This window comes from Lontra canadensis, unplaced genomic scaffold (genome assembly GCF_010015895.1).
Source record: "Lontra canadensis isolate GAN:19392208 unplaced genomic scaffold, GSC_riverotter_1.0 scaffold87, whole genome shotgun sequence".
Taxonomy (NCBI): domain Eukaryota; kingdom Metazoa; phylum Chordata; class Mammalia; order Carnivora; family Mustelidae; genus Lontra; species Lontra canadensis.
Window position 1 is genome coordinate 4864917 of NW_022631081.1, and position 21859 is coordinate 4886775.

At 46.5% G+C, this 21859-nt stretch overlaps 1 protein-coding gene across 3 annotated transcripts in view; it reads left to right on the forward strand.

Annotated features, from left to right (window-relative positions):
* Nucleotides 1–21859, forward strand: part of OSBP2 (oxysterol binding protein 2) — a 158199-nt gene that overhangs the window by 61552 nt on the left and 74788 nt on the right. The window lies entirely within an intron of this gene.

Below are 21859 nucleotides of genomic sequence, written 5' to 3' on the forward strand. Positions count from 1 at the left end.
TGAGCCACCCAGGCACCCCCAGCCCAGTTGCTTTAAGAAGGCGATGAGTGCCCTGCAGGAGGGTTAAGTCAAGTAGTACAATATATATATTACGTATATAATCAGGAAATAATTGTTCATCTATTGGGGGCAAGTGATCAAACTTTTTTTTTTAATTTTTTTGGATGGGGTGCATACTCCTAACAGCTTGGACTTGAGTCTTGGACTTGGCTTGAGTTCTTTGAGGACCAGCACCCCCTTCTCCTCACTCTCTGTGCCCACCGCCCAGCACAGAGTGGCATTCCCCAGGCATTTGGAAAAACTTCCAGAAGGGGGTCCCAGGCAGCACTGCCACCTGGCCTGCTCCTGAATGGCTGGACTTCAGCTTATCAGGAAACGGATGCCTTCCTGCCTTACCTGCCTTGACCTCCCTGCACTTCCTGGGTACACATGCTACTGCAGTAGCTAGACAGAAGCAACACATATCCTGCCCTTCCTTGGGAAAGCTCCAGAAAGGAAGTGCCCCCCCCCCCTTTTTAAAGTATCCCCAGTTCCTTTCCAGAATGAAGGAATGAAGTTGAACTGGAGCTAGGGGAATAAAAAAGAGATTCAGTCTTGTGCTTGAATGGCAGGGACCAGACTTGAGGCAGAAGGACCTTGACCCCTTTGATGGCTGGGTCTTCTTTCCCTGGTCCTCACTACCCACCTTGCTACCACCTACCCACCTGGATGGCCCAGACCTTTGCTTGTCCTTTCTCCCTCCAGTTTGCTCCCAGCTCCTCTGTTACACAGAAATGCAGCTCATCCCCACTCCTCAGGCTCTCCTCTTACTCTTCAGTATTTCTTTGCTCATGATTTTTCCTTTTAGATGTGCATTTCTGGCAGGTCAGTCAGATTCATGTTCAATGTGAAGCAAAAACTTTCATCTATTTGTAGTCAATTTAAAATCAGATGAAGGTGCCTGAATTGGAGGATTATTCAGGCTGAGCTTTCAGTCCCTCAGGGGCTCACAGCCCTGGGGGAGCAGAAAGGCACAGCTCCTGGGTGTTATTTGCAAAGCGTGAGTCACCCAGTTTTGTCTTCTGGATGCCAGTGCCAAGGCTCTTGCTGTAAACATGCCACAGTGATCCATCTCTTCTCAAACCAACAAAGTGATTATCCTGTAGCAGGTCCTGGGGACACATTCAGGCACCAGTGAGTGGAAAAGCAGCTGAAAAATCTCATCAGGGAGCTTTACTAAGCCCCTACTCTGTGTAGCAAACCAAAGCTTGTGAAATGCCGGTGGGCTGTGACTCTGGCACTTTCCATTCCCTGGCCGCTAAGATACTGTTACACCATTTTCATGAATCCCTTTGGCATTTGTGGATCTAACTTCTGTCAAGTCAACTTCCCATTCCTTGGGCTTTGTGCACTCATTTCAAGCAACCCAAAAGTAAATGCCATGCACTTCTTTTATTTTAATATTAAAACCCATCCTCCTCAAAAGGCGGCCATTCCTGCATTTTTAACTCCGTGGTTCCCGCCACTCACTGAGTCATCTGTTCTGTGGCTCAGGCCTCAGGTCCGAGTTGTGGGTGTGGAAAGGCCCGTGAGGAGCCAGGGGGGGTCTCTTGGCCAGGACATCCACCATCTGCCTCTCCACTTCTCCTGTGGAGCCTGCACTCCCCAGAGACCCACTGATGCTTTGTTTCCCTGTGTAAAATACCGCTGAAGTGGGTTGAAGCATTCTGACCTTGGGCTGTTTGGAGGGAAGGAGACATGAAGGGATGTCCTTTCCCCGCACCCAGGTACTGAGACTTGACTGTAGGTGGTACCGGGTCCTGTGCAGGGTATGTCTGGGGCACTGCCTCAGGGAGTCACGCAGATAGAGCTGCCATAAACGTACCTGTCCACGCCTTTGTACAGACACATTGTTTATTTTCTCTTGGGTAAATTACCTAGGAGTGCAAGAGCTGGGTTATAGGGTAGTAGACCCCATGCTTCACTTTCTAAGAAATGGCCAAACTGTCTTCCAAAATGGGTGTACGATTTAAATGTCCACCAGCAATCTGAAAGGGCCAGGCTTGGGGACACTGGGTCAACCATCCCAGAAAAGCCTGAGGAAATGTTGAGCACAGGTTTTCTTGAAGAACAATCATTTTGCCTTCAAAGAATATGATTGTATGTTTTCTCAGGCATTGCAGTGTCTTATATACGTTTTCCTTGCTTCAAGGAGTAGGGGACCTGTGCGCATATGCTCCTAGTCACTGGTACCCCCGGGGGAATCAGTGAAAGCAGCTTACCGAAGACACAGGTTCCTTCTGCTTTCATCCCCCTGGGACATGAAATACCACATCTTAGAGGCAGGGAGACTTGTTCAGAGAGCATGTTTCTGACTAAAGGTAAACAAATAACTCCATTAACACTCCTACCTCGCCAATATTACCCATGAGCCCCGGAAGTTTCCCAGAGCCACTCCTACTTGGGTCAGGCAGGCAGGTGACAGAGAGGAGAGTGTGGGTCTCAGAAATGGCCTCTATAATCACTCAGACTATGTTCATTGAAAGTTGTCTTCGGTGTGTATCTGTAGAGTGATTATTTCCTCCCACAGAGGGGCTTCAGAAACAGGGACGGCATTTTCAGAGGTGGGCGTAAGTGTCCAGAGCTGAGTCTGTGGTTGCTTATTAAAATGCCATAGGTGGAAATCCTTCTTTTCATTCTTAAAACCAGACTGGGACCTCCAGAAATAGATTTATACTTTTTGGGAGTTCACTTAGTGACAAAGGTGCCATTCACACCACTTGGGAAGGGAGGGACCATTAACAAATGTGCTTTAAGTTATATCCTTCTGGAATTTGTTTTCATGCAAGATATGGGGTAGGCGTCTAATTTTATGTTTTCCAAAAATATATCTCGTTTTCCCCAGCAGAATTTATTCTGTTTTTGAACACTACTCTCCATTGATCTCTTTATCTCTTGATCTCTTTACAGTTAAGTCACTGTAGCTTTACGGTAGAGTTTGACAGCTAGTCGGATAAATCCTCCCTCACTGTTCTTTAATTTCAAAAATATATTGGGATTTCCCCCTTCTATGTAAATTTTAGAATCAGCTCAAGTTTTACTTAAAATATCCCATTGGGGTTTTGTTTGAGGTTGCAGTTTAATTGTAAATTAATTTTTCCTTTCCAACCCTGTCATATGTGGACCGTGTTTTGTTCTTTGGATAATTTTAATTGTATATCTAAAGCAGTGTTTAATATTTCTGAATTGGGAAACTTGCTTCCTGGCTAAATTTTATAGAGTTTAGTATATTTTAAGTCTGTATACAGTAAATATTTGCTGCATACTTCTCTGTGCCAGACAATGCTAAGAGATGAGGATTTAATGGAAACAATGGAAAACAAAACCAGTTACTGTCTCCAGGGACCTCACTGCCTGCTGTGAGGAGACCAAACAGCAGAAAAATCACAGTGGAGGGTGTATGATGATACACCCCGGCAAAGGAAACATGAGGAGAGGCACCTTGCCCACTTTGGAGGGTCAGGGAAGGCTGCCTGGAGGAGGTGATGTGTAAGCTGAGGCCTGAAGGTCAAGGAGGAATCTGCCCGATGAAGTGCGGTGAGGGCAAGTGAAAATGAGGCCAGAGGTGGGGAGGAGCATGACCATGTGGAGAACTCCAAATAGTTCAAGAGTGACCCAAAACCCAAACAGAGAGGGCTGGGATGGGGTGGGCATGTCCCAGTGTGAGGCTGGAGGAGCCACATCATGGATCATGAAAGACCTTCCCGGCTACATTCCCTGCTAGATCCCAAGAAAGGCTGAGTCTCTCAGAAAGGTGCTACCCTGGAGTCTGGCCCCCTCAGCTCTGTGCCTCTGGCTGCAGGGTAAAGAGCATGTCAGAGGGAGGCAGGGCTGGTGACAGGATGTGCTGGCAGCGGGGAAGGAGAGAAGCTCTTCTCAAAGCCCTGGGATTTGAGAGCTTCAGGGGCAGACCCGAGCTCTGTGTCCTGTTTTTTCCTTATGGTGTCTGCAGAACCAGAAGCCAACCAACCTAGGATCTCAGCTGCGTGGCTTTCCAGCCGTGTGACCTGGGACATGTGATCTAATCCCCCCCCCCGGCCCCGCCCCACGCCAATCTTCCTGAGCTCTGGTTCCATTATTTGAAGAATCAGGCCATTGTGAGGATGTGTAAAGTGTCAGCGCCCTGCCCAACCTTATGGCACCAATACAAGTGAGAGTAACAATGGTGGTGAGGGGGACAGTCTGATCAACTGAGGAATGTCCCCTTTTGTCCGTGGTTTCCCCGATGCCATGTCGATCACTCTGAAAATGCACAATCCCACCCAGAGCCCTTGGAGATCTGCCTCCAAGGAGAAGCCTTCAGTAGAGAGATCCCAGCCCTCTGCAGCCTAGAGAGCTGGTGGTGGACGGTGCGCTCAGAGCTGGGCCCTAGCCTTCTAGCCACATTATTCCCCTTTCACTCGAGGAGCCCTTGGTATGATTTAATCTGACAGATTCAAAGAGGAGCATAAAATGATGTTGCTGTGGCTCGGATTTGCAGGGCTCCTGCAATTACCTATCTCCTTTCATGTAAAATTAGATTAGCACCGCGGCTCCCATGTAATGAGTCTCTAATGCCAGGGACCTTGTTAATGAATATGTTGTAAATGTTGACTTTTGATTCAGGCCTTCTTCGGGGGTGAATAATTAATTTTTAATAGCTTTGGGCAAATCTACTACATGCAGTACCGTGAAAGGGAAAAAATGGCTTGGCATGAGGCCGTTGACGTGTATGGCCATCTCAGAAACAGTGCCCTACAGGAAAAATGAACGTGAAATGTTTGCTCCTGGCCTTGACCAGTAAAACATCAGCTTTGGATTGTTGTACCCTCTTAGAAAGAACTGTACTATTTCTGAGCTTAAACGGAGGATCTTGGAAGGTTTACTGTTCCATCTCTGAGACGCATGCTCTGGGTTGTGGGGAGGGACTCTGGAAGGAAGTCCAATCCTGACCAGAGAGGGAGGGCCTGAGTCTGGCCAGCAGGTGGGGAATGCATCCTCTGTGCATTCAAACACTAGGATTTCATGGCAATGAAATCTGCTTCCTCTTAGAAATGATCTGGCCCATCTACTTTCCAAATTGCTCATCTTCTAACCAGTTCCAGGGGCCAGTAGCTAACACAAGTGAATAAGGTCTCCCTTCCATTGACCCACCCATTCAGCTCAGATGCTTGCAGAGAGAAAAACCAATTTACAGGACACTCAAAAATCAGAAAAAAGGGGCGCCTGGGTGGCTCAGTTGTTAAGCGGCTGCCTTCAGCTTAGGTCATGATCCCAGGGGCCTGAGATCGAGCCTTGCGTCGGGCTCCCTGCTCAGTGGGGAGCCTGCTTCTCTCTCTCCGACTCCCCCTGCTTGTATTCCCTCTCTTGCTGTCTCTCTCTCTCTCTCTGTGTGTCAAATAAATAGAATATATATTTTTTTAAAAAATCAGAAGAAAAAAGGCAAACCAAAACCCAAAAGAACCTCAGGAGAACCCAGTGCCTCTCTTTGAGGTTCACCACATAGAACAGCATTGGCTGAGGTTCCCAAGTCCACTGGAGACCCCCAAGTCCAAGCCTCCCTAAGGAGAAAGAAATGGTTTGATTGGAAGTGGTTTGGGTGCAACCTTTCGGAAGGCAGCACCAATGGCCAGAAGGTGGACAGACTTCAGTTCTAACCTCAAGCTCACAGGCAGGATGTACTTTTCTCTAAGAACAGGGTCTGCTTTTGAGATTCTCTGTAGCAGCTTTGCCTCCTCTTCTGGTGGGAATTCTGTTTCTGTTTAAGAGCACAGCTTCATTCTATCTTGTGCCATGTTATCTGTGGGTAGGAGGGATGTGAATCTCCGTGAGAACACATGTTGTTTCTTGTGCATCTCTCTCTGTGAGACAAGGCTGTCATCAGAAAGAAGCCGAGTGGTGGGGGGGGGAGGGGTGACGCTCTCTCCATGCTCCAAGGTGACTGAGCTTCAGAAGGAGGACATGGGCCCTTGAGATTGGTAGATGCGTAGTTTGTTGCAGTGGCTGACGGGTGTGGGTTTCTGGAGCTGGAGGCATTGATTGGCCAGATGCCCCACAGGGGTTTACTGTCTCTGTCCTTTTAAGTGTCACCCTCTGCCTCCACATATTCCCCACCTGAGGAAAGATTCTGGATATGTAGCCCCATGAAAATACATAGCACTGGTGTTTGACCCCCTTTTCAGGGAGAGAAGGGATAGAAAAGATTGGACAACTTGAAACTGCATCACCCATTCGTAGGAGCTCTGGTTGCACATCTGATTTACATATTCATACACAGGACCCGTGATGGATTTGGAGGGAGGTGGGAAAGAGGACGAAGTTGGAGGCTTCACATTGGTCTTGAATTATCAAAGAGATCTCAGTTTGGGGGCTGGATTGAGAGAGAGAGAGAGAAAGAGAGAAAAAGTGTGTGTGTGTGTGTGTGTTCCAGTTTCTATGGCTTTCAGGCACTATTTCAGAAAGATTCTTAAGACATGCAAAAAGCAATCCTAAGGGATGTAGCAAACTATATTTAAGGGAGGGGGGAGGGGAGGGAGGAAGAGAGAAGGAAAGAAAGTGCAGGGAGTACTTCCCAGGTTAAGTTGTTTGAGATGTGGTAACTGGCTGAGAATCCACTGGCAAATGTGGTTAAGGGTCATTTCAAGACTGATAAGCTCTTGTATCAACAATTTAAAAATCAGTTAAGCGATGTTTCTTCTGTTATCTCTAGGCTTGCCCCACTTATCAAGTGGCTGCCCTGAAACCAAGGGGGATAGGATCTGTTTCATTGGTTTTTAAGTTCCATTACGTGGAAGGTCTTTGACAGTCGACAGCAACATGATCCCTGTTGCCAACACTCCCTTTTTTCAGATTCCAAGAGTTTACATGTATTAGGGAATTTTAGATAATGACCAATCCTATCTCTTTACCATATCTGTGCCACGGTCTTGTGAAAAATGTTGTCAACTGTAATTTCACTTTGTCGATAGAGAAAAATTGTGGACTGGCAGAGTGCCTTAGCTAGCACAGAACAGCAAGACTGAGAGGGTCATAGTGATGTCCCAGGGCTGGGCTCAGGCCAGTGGGGATTTCAGGAGACTTTGCAGTAAATAGTTTTATTAAGAACCCAGTTAGCCTCCTATCCTGTCCCCAAATCAATGGATACATAGATAGACATCACCAAAGTATAGAAATAGAGTCAAAAGGCTCATGGCTAAAAAACCCATAAGCATGTATCAAAACAGCAAAAAACTAAGGATTTAGGAACCGTGCATAGGAGCTTCGATCACCATGGTTTGCATGATAAGAAATAGTTTATGAATGCAAGCATTTTTTTCATCTACCATCTGCAGTGTTGTTTACTGAGAAAGCTGAGGTTATAAACATTCCTCAAATGCTTCCTGCAGACATTTACTTGCAAGCCCTTGGGTAAAAGTTTACATTTCTATTTTTTAATGAATAGTCTCTATTGGGTTTAATTAGTCATTGTGTCTATTCATGAGTCATTCATAATCTGGGTTTGCCACCAGCATGTGGCATTTAAAGTCAGATGAACGGAAACAGTGTTTTTAAGCAAAATGTAAAATACACTTAGGCCAATTATCATTGGTTGACAGAATGTTTTATAGAGGTGATTGGCAGCTGTTACAAGTTCTGTTTTGTCTTCTTGCCGGTTGTGGGGGAAAATGACTTTATGAAAAGCATAAGCCTCAGGCATGTTCTCCACCGACACTTAAAGGTCCAGAGTCTAGAACACTTCCCAGCCCACAAGACATCAGAGAGGTGCTCTGACCTGGTGAGAATAACATGCTGTGCCTGGCATTTTTATGTGTGTTATGTGTAACCTTCCAAGAAACTTGCCAACAGCCGCTGAGCTAGTAAGTAGCAGAGGTTGACTTGACATCCAGGTCTATCTGACTTCAGGTTCTCTACTTCATTGTCTGCCCACTGTCCACTACATTGTCTACATACTGGAAGTTCAAGTAATCAAGGTCATCCTTCAGCCAAAAGGTTGATTTCAAACACGATTTAGATTGTACAAATATTCATATTCTCAGAAGCACTATTCACAATACCCAAAAAGGGGAAGCAACCCAAGTGTCCGTCGATGATAAATGGATAAACAGAACATGGTCTATCTATGCAATGGAATATTATGCAGCCTTAAAAAGAGAGGAAATTCTGATACATGCTACCACTTGGATGTTCCTTCTCTTTCATTTTTTTTTGTTATAAATCAGGCATTTTTAAATGATTTTATTCTCTCTTTTATTCATTCTTAATTGTACTTTCTCTCATCCTTATTTTAAAATAAGACTTATTTATTTATTTTAGAGAAAGAGAGAGGATGAGTTGGGGGGAGAGGGAGAGAGAATCCTCACGCAGACTCCCTTCTGAGCTTGGACCCCGACATAGGGCTCAATTTCACAGCTCTGAGATCATGACCTGAGCTGAAACCAAGAGTTGGGTGCTTAACTGACTGTGCCACCCAGGCGCCCCTCTCATTCTTTTAATAAAAGAGATTATAATGTGACTCTTTCATATATTATAGTCTACTTTAAATTAGTACTTTTACCACTTCCCAAATAATTTAAGAATCCACAAATTAAATTCTTCTTAATGCTCTTATATGTTATAAATTCCACAGAGCATTATAATGGTGTTTTAAGCAATATTTATATTTAGCTACATTAAAATTCTGATGTTCTTTATTCCTTTCTGAATTTCTTTTCTTCTGTCTGGGACCATTTTCCTTCAGTATAAAGAACTTGAGTATTTCTTGTGATGCATGTCTACTGGCAGTGAATTCTTGGCTTTTTGTTTTTTATTTTGCCTTAAAATTTCTTTATTTCACCTTGAGTTTTGGAGGATCTTTTCCCAGGGTATAGAATTCTAGATTAGTAGCTCACCCTGCCTCCCTTCCTTCCCTCCTCCCTCCCTTCCCTCCTTTTTTAAGCTTTAAAATCCTATTATCTTCTTTTTCTCTATTTTGTATTGAAAAGATAACAATCCGAATCAGTCTTACTGCTCCTTTGAAAAGAGCATATCCTTTTATTTTCCCCTCCAGCTGCCTTTAAGTTTTTTTTTCTCTGTATTTGATTTTTAAAGACTGACTGTAACGTACCTAGGTAAGATTTGATTTATAGTTCTCCTTCTTGGGGCTCACTGGGCATCTTGAATCTGTGGGCTAATGTCTTTCACCAGATTTGGGAAAATTCATAGTCATTATTTCTGCCATGACTGCTTCTGGCTTATTCTTTCTTTCTCTTTCTGTCTTTCTCTGTGGGACTCAAATTACATGTATGTATGTTAGACCTCTTGGCGATCACCCAAGTGAACTTTACGCTCTGTTCTGTCTTTTTTTTTTTTTAAGATTTTTTATTTATTTATTTGACAGAGAGAGATCACAAGTAGATGGAGAGGCAGGCAGAGAGAGAGAGAGAGAGAGAGAGAGAGAGAAGCAGGCTCCCTGCTGAGCAGAGAGCCTGATGTGGGACTCGATCCCAGGACCCTGAGATCATGACCTGAGCTGAAGGCAGCGGCTTAACCCACTGAGCCACCCAGGCACCCCTCTGTTCTGTCTTTACCAACTTTTTTTCCTCTGGATATTTTGATTAACCAGACTTTGAGTTCATTAATCCTGCTTTCTACTTTACCCACTATGCTGTGAAGCCAATTCAATTAGTTCTTAATTTCAGATACAATATTTTTAAATCCTGGAATGTCCATGTGATTACTTTTATAGATTTCCAGTTCTGTTGAAATGCTACATCTATGTATCCATTTTGTCTTTTTTTTCTTTAAAATTATTAATTATAGTTATTTTGAAGTTAGCTTCTTGCCAATCAAGCTGCTTAGGACACCCTGGATATGCCAAGTATTTTTTTCTCATGGCTCTTGACATTTCAGCCATCTGTGTTTTTGAAGGTTACGTTTCTCTCTTGTGGTGTTTTCTTAGGTTTCCCTAAATGCCCGTGGGCTTCATGAAGGGAGAACATTAAGTCTTTGAGAACTTACCAGGAGATATGAGGAATCAAGGCCCCCAGTTTATGTAGATGTGGCTGCTTGGTGACTGCTGAGGGAAATCTGGTCTCCTGGGCTGGGATCCACCTAACTGAGAGCTCCTTAGTCAGTCAAAGCTACAAACATGGTATTCAGGGTTGAATTTATTTGTTTTTCCTGCTTTTAGTCCTTTGTATATCATAAGTTTCTAAGCATTAAAAATATATTTACAGGGGCACCTGGGTGGCTCAGTCGTTAAGCATCTGCCCTCGGCTCAGGTCATGATCCCAAGGTCCTGGGATCGAGCCTTGCATCGGGCTCCCTGCTCAGTGGGAAGCCTGCTTCTCCCTCTCCCACTTCCCCTGCTTGTGTTCCCTCTCTCACTGTGTCTCTTTCTGTCAAATAAAATCTTTAAAAAAAAAAATATATATATATACATTTACAAGGGAGGGGCACCTGGGTGGCTCAGTGGGTTAAAGTCTCTGCCTTCGGCTCAGGTCATGGTCCCAGGGTCCTGGGATCAAGCCCAGAGTCTGGCTCTCTGCTCGGCGGGGAGCCTGTTTCCTCCTCTCTCTCTCTCTCTGTCTGCCTCTCTGCCTACTTGTGATCTCTGTCTGTCAAACAAACAAATAAATAAATAAATAAAAATATATATTTACAAGGGAAATAACTGATATTAAGCTTAACCAACTACTTAATGTTTCAAAAAATTCTCTTCCACTCTGTTAATACATATACTTCAGAATAGATTTTTTTATTTTTTAACTTCTTAATAATATTAATAATATTATTATAGTATATACTTGAAATTTTAACTACTTTTAAGTGTATGGTTCAGTGGTATTAAATACAGTCATATTGTTCAATAGCCACCACCATTCATCTCAGAATGCTTTATCTCGCAAAACTGAAATGCTATAGCCAAGGAACAATAAACCCTTCTCCCCACTCCCTCAGCCCCCATTCCATCCCCCATGACAACATTCTACTTTCTGTCTCTATGAACTTCACGACTCTGGGTACCTCATATAAGTGGAATCATAAAGTTTTTTTTTCTTTTTGTTACTGGCTTATTTCACTTAGCAGAATTTCTTCAAGGTTCATTCAAGTTGTAGCACATGTCAGAATTTCCTTTCTTTTCAAGGTTGATTAATATTATGCTGAAAGTATATATCACATTTTACTTCTCCCTTTTTCCATCAATGGACACTTGTGTTGCTTCCATCTTTCGGCTATTGTAAATAATGCTGCTGTGTATGAATGTGGGTGTAGAAATACCTCTTTAAGACCCTGCTTTCAATTCTTTGGGGTAAATACCCAGAAGTAGGATAGCTTAACCATTATAATTCTACTTTTAAATTTTTAAGGAATCCACCATATTGTTTTTCATAGCAGCTGCACCATTTTATATCCCCACTAACAGCACACATGGTTCCCAATTTCTCCACATCCTCACCAATACTTATTTTGTTTATTTTTAAAATATTAGCCATTCAAATAGATGTGAGGTGATATCTCAAATGTTTTAGATTTGCATTTCCCTAATGATTGGTGATGTTGAACATCTTTTCATGTGCTTATTGTCCATTTGTAGATCTTCTTTGAAAAAATGTCTATTCAAGTCATTTGCCTATTTTTGAATCAGGTTGGCTTTTGTTGCCCAGTTTTAGGAGTTCTTTATATATTCTAGCTATTATATAGTCTAGCTATTAATCCTATCTCATACACAATTTGCAAATATTTTCTCCCATTTTCTCCCAATTTGCAAATATTTTCGGCTTTTGACTCTGCCGATAGTGTCTTTAGATGCACAAAAGTTATTAATTTTTACGAAGTCCAATTTATCTGTTGATTCTTTCACTTCCTGTGCCTTTGGTGTCATAGCTAAGAAGTCATTGCTAAATCCAGTGTTGTGAAACTTTTGTCCTATATTTTCTTCTAAGAATTTTATTGTTTTAGGTCTTACATTTAGGGCTTTGATCCATTTTGAGTTAATTTTTGTACCTTTTGCATGTGGGCATCCATTTTTCCCCAGTACAATTTGTTGAAAAGACTGTCATTTCCCAATTGCATGATCTTAGCACCCTTGTCAAAGAACATTTGATTACATATATGAGGGTTTATTTCTGAAGAGCCACTGAATTTTTGTAGGTAAAAAAGACTGCCAGAATTAGTTAATCCAGTGCCTACTTGTTACAGATAAGGCAACTGAGCCCCAAAGTGAGAAAGCGACTTGCCCTGGGTTTCATTGCAAGTATATGACAGAGCTAGGAGTCCATCCCTGGCCTGATTTCTTCACGTAGGATGCTTTTTAAAGCTGGTTGCTAGTTTGCTTTGTTCCTAGAGTAGATTCATGTCAGTTACTACTTTGGTGAAAACAGCAAATAGTCTCCAGTCTGCAGAAAATCGACAGTGGCTTATCCAGCCCCTCACCACTCCTGTGGAGGAGTCAATGCCAATAGCTGTGTTTCTGATTATTGCTATGTGGGAATAGGTTACTCGGCCCATCACTGGGTTCCAATTTGCCCTGTCATTTGGTTTGTCGAGTTACTTGAAGGGTCTGGAATACAACTATATAATAACATATCACATAATGCTTATCAGTCTTTATCACCCACTGGCAAGGAATTTGTTCTGTGAATTCTCTGGCAGCCTAGAACCTCTTTCTCCCCTGCCTGCCATCCCAAGCCCAGCTTGGCAGGATGTGGCCTGAGGATGAGGAGAGAGAGAAAAAAATATGAATTAGATAAAATTCAAAAGCAGGTTTAAAAGGATCCCTTTCTTGCTATTACCCATGCTGAGTTTGCTCATTCAAGAACTATTGAGCACCTCTCAATAGCCCTATTAACACTTTTCTAGAAACTGACAGACCCCCACAAAAACAGAAGACTTGGGCTCATGTAGACTTTCTGGAGAAGTAGGCTGCCTGGGCATGGACAGGTAGGTAGTGGTGTAAGTGGTTGGAAAGATGAATTGTCTGGTGCATGGTACTGGCAGGAAGTGCTCTAAGAGCTCACGGAAGTGGAAGTGAAGGCCAAGGTGAGGAGCCATGCCCCAGAAGGGTAAGCATGCGCTGCCTGACACCAGACTCAGCACTGGCCACAACTGCACCTGGGATCACTTCTCGATTAAGAGCTTTGTAGCAGCAATGGATGGACAGGGAACTTGGTGGCCAGGTGAGGGATAGTTGGGCAGATACTCAGCACTGACAAAGGACAGTCTAGGTCACGAGGCAAAGATTTGAGACATTGTGGCCAGAGGTCAGAGTTGTCACTAGGAGGCCCTGGGAAATGGGATAGAGAGGGCATGTCTGCCTAGGACTCAGAGTGTTAGGTTTGAAGTTGAACCTTGCTTGGTTAGTAGTATGCTGATGGCATTTTAGACTGGTAACGGAAGTAGTGACAGGCTATGCCAGAAGAGACATACAGCTAGAGAGGAGGTTAAGAGAGGGGGTAGGGTCCCAGGGAGGAGGCTGCCATGGTGGACCAGGGAGAAGCAGAGATAGCTGGGTCCAAGTCCCCAATTGGGTGAGCAGGAAAGAGTGGGCTAAGGAAGGCACTGGTGGACCCTGGTATGTTGGTTATAAGGGAGGAAGAGGGGATAAGCCAAGGATATGCTCAGGTTTTCAGTGCATAACAGAGGGAGCAAAGTACAGCTGGACTGGGGAGGGAAGGATGGACTTGGTTGGGATTCACCAGGCATATTGGTAGAAAGGTGGCATTCCAGGCAGGTTGGGGTGGTTTATTAGCTTTCACAGGAGTGGTAGTCATAGTCTGCCCACTAGGAAGAGATTGTGTAGTGAGAGCAGGGTCTGAGCCCTGGGGCAGAGGGAGGAATGGGATCTGGGGCAGAAGTGTCTTCCTGCCTTTGTGGTTGAGAATCATTGGAATGTGTTCCAGTTTTTAGGCTGTTCCAGAACCTATAGAATAACTGAATAACTGCACTGGAATTTAAAATCTTGCCGTATGGCTTGGATCACTTCTGTTGTTCCAAATCCTGAATCTCTTATGATCTTTAGTGTATATGTGAGTATGCCATATCAGTAGAAAATGTGTGCTTTCTGCTAGTAGCGTGTGTGTGTGTGTGTGTGTGTGTGTGTGTGTAGAAATGGGCTTCACTGGGTCCCTCACTGATCTCCTGAAAGGTGAGGATGCAGACATGCTGGTGATTGCTGAATGTGTCGTAAGTTAGACAACTAAAAGAGTTAAATTGAAGGAATCCTCTGTCACAAAATCCTCAAGAAATTCCATTACAAATGAGGAAACACACACAAAAATGACTTTCCTCATAAGTGTCAACGTGTCCACTTGGCAATTGTTGGATGTTTGGGCAATTGTTGGATGTTGGGAAGACAGATAGGCACCCCATCCCCCATCTGATGCTTGTGACCAGTGCAGCAGGAAGCCCACATAACCTGGTGTCCCTGGAACCTGACTTGTTTCTTGTCTTTGGATTTTGATGGTATGCTACTTTAAAAAAAAGAAAAAAGAAAGAAAGCTCTTGGAAGTAATTTTCGAAGGAGGGGGGGAAAAGATGTTAAGTTAAAAGACTGTAGAAGTAGTGGTTTTGTTTCTTTTTATTTATTATTTATTTATTATTTTTTTAAGATTTTTTTAAACATTTTATTTATTTGACAGACAGAGATCACAAGTAGGCAAAGAGGCAGGCAGAGAGAGGAGGAAGCAGGCTCCCTGCTGAGCAGAGAGCCCGATGATAATGCAGGCCTCAATCCCAGGACCCTGATCATGACCTGAGCTGAAGGCAGAGGCTTAACCCACTGAGCCACCCAGGTGCCCGGTTTTGTTTCTTTTTAAAGTCACCACACGTGGATTGTGATTTTTCTTCCTTGATGTGGAAACTGAAGGAGCCCCCCCCCCCCCGCCCCCACTTGCTGCATTTCCTGGATGGCAGATTCTCACTCCTGTTCCTGCGGTGCCCTTCCTGAATGTTTCAGCTCTGGGCTCTTTGTGCAACAGCCTTGATCTGTGAATGTTTGAGCAGAGTGCCTCATGCCTGATCAGATAGCATTTATTAACCTCGACTTAAACTCATTCCATTTGGTCTTCTCCCTTCAGACCAGGGGCTCAACCAAATGGTAAAAAATCAACATGTCTTTGGATTTGAATTAGTGAGGCATAAAAATTGTGGTTTGTTTAGAAAGAATTAAGCAAGATTGGCCAGTTTTGGCAGTGGGAAGAAGTGTCTCCTCATCTTGTACTCAGAAAGGCCATGAAGGGAGGTGGGCTGCGGGTGGCTGTCCAGTCTTGGATTCTTCTGCTTGGCCAGAGAGGCTGAGTTAGTTCAGACTTGGACCCAGAGGTAGCTCTACCCGACCCCCACATCCCAGAGGAAAAGCTGAGGCTCACTGAAGGCAGAGGAAAGGGTGGGCCAGGTCATATTTCTGGTCTGTGGCAGAGGCTTCTAAAACCGGAGCCCCTCATCTCCGTGGCAGGTTTCCTGGCAGGGGATGTGGGACGGATTTTAACAGAAATGGAAAACGTGGAAGCGTTCTGAGTGATGTCACCAGGCTCCAGTAGTCCCATCTCTTGGTTGATTGATGCTCTGGCACCAAGGATGTGGAGGTGGGAATTGGATTCCAGGTGGGGATGGAACCCCAAAGGCTCTCCCTCCCCTAGTTCCCAAGACACTCTGGTTAACTCCTTACAACACCCGGGGTATATCACAGAGGAGAAATGAGGGCTTGAGCCACCGGCCCCTCCCACTAGGGACCCAGGCAAAGGGCCAGCCCTCTTTGGCCTCGATTGAGCCACGATAGCGCCCTTCGGGCCGGGTCGGGTTCCGGCCCTTGCTCCCTCATTTTAAGAGGCTGAGCTGAGCTTTCCGCTGCCCGCCGGCCTTCCGACACCGAGAGCTTGCCTTTGTCTAGCTGGCTGGGCGGGAGGAGAGCGCTAATCCCTGGTCTGACCCGGCCGGAGGAGGCGCGTCCGGTCCTCTGGGCACCGTCTGGTGGCCTCACGAGGCGCCCTTCGCTCTTGGAGAGGGGCCCTGAGGAGGCGGCCTCCTCGGGCGGGTGGGGAGGAGGTTGGAGGAATGAGGACGCGGAGCGCCGCGCCCCTGCCGCGCACCGTCTGACTGGCGGGCGGGCAGAGCCGCCGCACCGCTCCTCTCGGCTTGGCTGCTCTGCGAGCAACCGGGCTGGCCGCTGTCCGCGGTGCTGAAGGGGCGGCCGCGGCGGGGAGGCGGGCCCGGGGCCGCCGTGTAGCACACACCCAATCCGGGGACCGCCCTCCTTCTCCCGGGCTTGGCACGGCGGTGGCAGCCGGCACTGCACCGAGATGGACTGAGAGCGCGGCGGCGGGAAGGCGGCGGCGGCGGCAGCGGCTGCAAGAGCCCCCGCAGCCTCGGGGCCAGACCCACTTCCACACCCGGGAGCCCCTTCCTGGGGTGAGTTGGGGCAGGTGGAGCAGGCATGGGGCGGGCGGGTCCCGGGGCATGGGATCTCTTGGGCTTTAAAATTTTCCCTTACCCGTTGTAAATTTCTTCCAGCCCTGATCTTGAGCAACCTACTGGACTGAGGGTTCAGATCTCTGCCCTGGTTCTGACCCAGTCCTGGGATAGAAGGCAGGCCTCTCTGCCCTCACAAGCCAGGGGACAAAGGGTTTAGCTAGAAGTCTAAGGGCAGTCACTAATCATGTCTTCTTCACCACCCTGGGTGCTGCCCACCATATGACACTGAGAAGGGATGTTCACCTGGGTTGGTGTCACAAGGACAATACTCTCCCCTCTCTGTGCAGGGGACTGGCCCGTGTAGACCAGCCACTGGAATTCAGCCCAGACAGAGGCCAGCCATCTTTTAGCAGGGAAGGTAGGCTCGAGCCTTCCCCAGGGGCTGCAAACAAGAGGTAAAGCCCTCTCTCTGCCTTCCTCCAGTCTCCTTGGGCACCTGAGCTACCATTACCAGGACTTCAAGGGCAAGGGTCACTTGAGTGCCCCTGACTGTTAGGAGTGAGCTGGACAGAGGCAGAAGAGCTTTGGAGTGGATACTGAGCAGGCACTCCCTGCTAGTGTGTGTGTGTGTGTGTGTGTGTGTGTGTGTGTGTTTTCCCAGCACGCAAAGGGGATTTTAAACTCCGGTGGTGCCTGTCACAGGGAAAGCCCTTCTCCAGCTGGCCTGTGCCTCTGAGTAAGCAGTTTGGGGTCACGCTGGGCAACAACCCAGCCAGGAGCCTTGGGCTTCCTCGGTCCTTAAAGCTGCCCCCCTCCTGCCTTGAGCCATCCACTGAAGGGGGAGATGTGTTTAAACTTGATGGGTCACCTCTGCCTTCGATCCCACCAGCATTCGGTTCCCATCTCCATCACCTGGCAAGGTCAGACAGATAGACCTCTTGACTCCCTAGAACCTGATGGGTGGGCTATTGGGGGGCTCTACTGCCTCGACAAAGGACTTTTGGTATGTTGGGGAGGTGAAGGGGTGGAAAGAAGGGTGGGTGGAGTTGGAGGGACCATCCTCCAGGGCCCTGGAGAGGTCTAGATTCCGAGCCTTGTAAATTGCCTGCTGTAACCAGGTGGATGTTAACGATGCTTCTGAATCTTGGCAGGCTCCTGCTGGAGGACTGGGGTCTGTGTTTTGTTCGGACTGTCTAGCCTGAGCTATGTGCATCAGAAATGTCTCTGGTGGGCAGCTTCCTTGGACCATTGGATGCCTGGCAGTGGTGCCGATGAAATGAAAGAGAGGTGGAAAAGCTGAGTGAGATGATGTGCTAGTTTTAGGGTCAGCGTGAGCTGCAATGGTGCTGCAGTGCTGATGGAAATGTGTGCCAAGAGTGTTGTGGCATTCCTGGGTACCATTCGGTACCAGGTTCCATTTATCTCTGGCCAGTGTTCTGTAGAGAGGAAAGGTCAGACTGGAGAAAGTATAATAACGGCATATCTAACCTATACTTGATTGACGTTATCCTTGACCACTTTTTTTTTTCCACCCCAGAGCATTTTTGTTTTGAGTAGGTAAGTTTTGACCCACCATGTAAACACTTTGTATTTTGGCCAGACGAATAAATCTCTTTAGAGAGTAGTTGTCTTGTCTGGAAGGATGGCTGACTCACAACTGTACTTTGACATCCTCGCTGACTTGGTTCATAAAGATATGAAATCCAAATGCGCGAAAGACAGGCTGGCTGAGCAGCAGGCTATTGCTTTTGCTTTGGAAAAACAATGAATTTGAGCTTTGCATGTTGATTGTTTTGAAAATTCCTTTATGGGCCCAAAGTCTTCTGTAACTAGATCAAGGTGGGTTATCTATATATTTTAATACACCTGTAATGCAATCAGCCTACCTATTTTTATTCACAAACTGAGCAATTTAAAACCTCTTCAATAATTAAGGTGGGCTCATGTTCTCCTCTGTAACCGAGCAAGGTAACATCTGAGGGTTGTCTAGGTGATACACAGTTGTAGATCCAGCTCACAGTTTCTGTTCAGAAGTCTTGCACGTGATTATATCACATGCAAGCCTTCATCTATGTACAATCCTAAAATGTGCATGAAAAATATGAACAGAGCCTTTCTGACTGGATTTCTCAAGTCCACGGCAGAAAATAAAGATATAGTGACGAATATACAGCAATGGGGCAAGTTTCATTTTGGTGAAAGTAATTCATCTTGGGTTCCCGATAGAGTGCTGCTAGGGATGGTGGTGATCGCTGTGGCATGTAAAGGAATGAAGAAAGGCCTTGCTTTGTAGACTGAGAGACCCCAGTTAAAATTCCTATTTCATCTCTTATTAACTGTATGCCATGATTTAGCCTCTCTGAGCCTCAGGGTTTTTTTGTTTTGTTTTGTTTTTGTTTTATTTTTGTGTGTGTGTGTGTGTGTCTGTTTTTTTTTTTTTTAAGATGTATTTGTTTGAGAGTGAGGAAGCAGGGGGAGGGGCAGAGGGAGAGAAGCAGACTCCCGCCTGAACGCGGAGCCCTTTGCTGAGCTTGATCTCACCACCCTGAGATCATGATCCAAAATCATGACCTGACCCAAAATCAAGAATTGGACGCTTAACCAACTGAGCCACCCAGGTGTCCCCTGAACCTCAGTTTTACCATTTGTAAGATAGAGAAAGTAACAGCTGCCTGATATGTAAACTTATCACAGGATTGAAAGGGGTTCGGTGTTATCCTTGATATCTCTTGCCATAGTCTACGGTCACTGATTATTAGAAGAATCTGAGCATAGTGGGACAAAAATCCCCACACATTAGTGTTTATGCTAAAACCATGACAGTCATGAAAGGACTCAGTGGTTTGCTTTGGTAGCCCAGTCCTGCTGGAGGTAGTGTTCCCAAGGCAGAGGCTGTCTTTGGGTTTGCTGTTATCCAGGGACCTTGGATGGCTAGCAGTGGAACTCCTGCAAAAGGACAAGGGGAGTGTACCCTCCAGGAGGAAGGGAGTCTCAATACCAAAGGCCATGGGGTGTGGGTCTCTTTTCAGAGAAACCCCTTCCAGGAAAGGCCACGTAGCAGGGGATGGTTTTCTTGTGGGGAGAGTCTGCTGCTGTCCCTCCTGGGGCTCCATCTCTCTGATACTGTGTTGTCCTTCAACAACATGTGTCTTCTATTCCTGCTCATGTCCCCATACCCTGCAGTAATAGCAGCTAACACTGGCCAGGCTTTCCTATAGTAACTCAGCCCTCATAACAATCCCGGGAAATAGAACCATTACCACATCCTATGGGGAGCATGGGGAAACTGAGGCTCGGAGATTAGATCACAGGTGCCCAAGGTCTGACTGTGACACCTGCCTGGCTGGCCGGGGAGAGGGCCTCACAGATGACTGATGGCATAGCAAGGGGGAGCAACACACCTGCAGTCACCTGGATCTCCAGGCTCACAATCCAGTGCTCCCTTCTCCGACTGAGGTGCTAGCACCCGTTGCTGGGCGGCCGGCTGGAGGAGGAAGAATAAGCAGGGGCTCGGATCAGCTATATGGAATCACAACCTGGAGGTGTTCGTGTCTGAGACCCTCCCTTTCAGGATTGCCAGGTCTTCCCATCCTCGACTAGGGATGATGCTTGTTTGTGATCAGGCAGCCAGGACGGCAGCCGCAGCGGTAAGCAGAGCTTTGGAAGGTAGAAGGGCCCTTTGGAAATCTATGAGGCCAGCCTTTCCTGATATGAAGAGCCTGAGGCCCTCATGAAGATAGGGGGATTGAAGGGAAGGGTCTTTATTCCATCACCCAAGGCAAGAGCGTCTTCTAAGGCTGTGTCTCCTCGGAGCCTCTCTGGGATGTCTGGGATGGTTGGAAGTTGGTGGCTCCATGAGAAAGGGCAGCTTAAGTCCCTGGACCTCTGCTGATCCCAGAGATGCCCTGAGGCAGACAGCTCCCTCTGCCCCTGGCTCACCCACCTGGGAACTAGCTCCATCTGGCCTGTGCTGGCACACGGTAGGGTAGGTAGCCTTTTGCAGACTGCATTGATTTCCATTTCCCCGAGGGGATGAGGTAATTTAAAGGTGATTCCGTTGAGTTTCCAGTTCCCTTGCCTTGAGACCTTTCTTCCAAAATGCCTGCTGCTAATGGCTTGGGTACCAGGCGTTGATAGAAAAAGACGTGTTTGTTGCCCATAAACTTGAATTATTTACGAAGCACGTGGACTCTTATAGCCACTTTGCTTGTTTGCCCCTCCTCAGTGGTTACTTAATGAGTGCATGCGTGAGCTGGCTTTTTAAATTGAATAGCATTTCATGAGGCTAAACTGATCGCCGCTCCTGCAGGCACGCTGCTCTCCCTGGGCTGCCATTTTCAGTCACTGGCCCCTGAACCCCAAGCCCCTGCAGGCTTCAACTCCTTCCTCTCCTTGCTGCCTGAGGTCATGCCCCATCCATTCTGTCACATTTTCTCTGGATTCTCTCCTTGCCGTGCTGCCACTGCCCTCATTATTGGGGCTCCCTGCACTGGGAGGCTCCTTTTAGACTCGCCCCTCTATGCCTTGGGCAGCCTCATCTTTCAGGAACACTGGTTCTGCTCTTGTCACTGCTTTCCTGATGAATCTTCCCTGACTCCCTACTGCCCTGGCCCCCTATCACCTCACAGAACACAGAACAGAAAAGCCTTCCTGTAGGCTGACCCAGCTCCCTGCAGCATAAAGCACAGAGCCAAGGCAGCCCGCCTCTCCCTCCTCTCTCATGCAGTCTTCCTCATGGTCATGTCCCTTCCCTCTCCCATCTCCTGAGGCCCGGCTTCAAAGCTACCTCCTTCGAGATGCCTTCCTCCTCTGACTGTTCCTCCACTGCCTAGACCCAGAGCACCCCGGCTCTTTCATCCATGAGCAGTTCTGGGCAATAATGATGCCAAAGTGAGGGCTATGGGTTGTACTGTGTCCCCTCAAAAGCTACATTAAAGACCAAACCCCTTAGTACCCATGAATATGACTGGAAGTAGGGTCTTTGCAGATGTCATCAAGTTAAGATAGGGTCATGAGTGTGATCCCTAATCCAATATGACGGATGTCCTTCTAAAATGAGGGAAATCCGGACTCGGACACAGACACGAAGGGGAGGGCCATGTGAAGATGGAGGCAGAGACCCCACTTATGCTGCCCCAAGCCAAAGAACACCTGGGACCACCAGAAACTAAAAGAGGCAAGGAAAGATCCTTCCCTCAGACTTCAGAGGGAGCATGGCCCTATCAACACCTAGCTTCCAGAATTGTGAGAGAATAAATTACTGCTATTAGAAGCCATCCAGTTTGTGTGGCCCTAGGAAACTGATACAGCAAGTGCACCCCCTTCCCAGCCCCAAGGCACTGGCCATTTATTTGCAAGTGGATAGACAAGAGCCATACGAATCAGTGTGATAAGTGCAGCAAGCAATGGGTAAGGGTGTGATGAGAACCCTGAGGAAGGTCCCTTCTCCAAA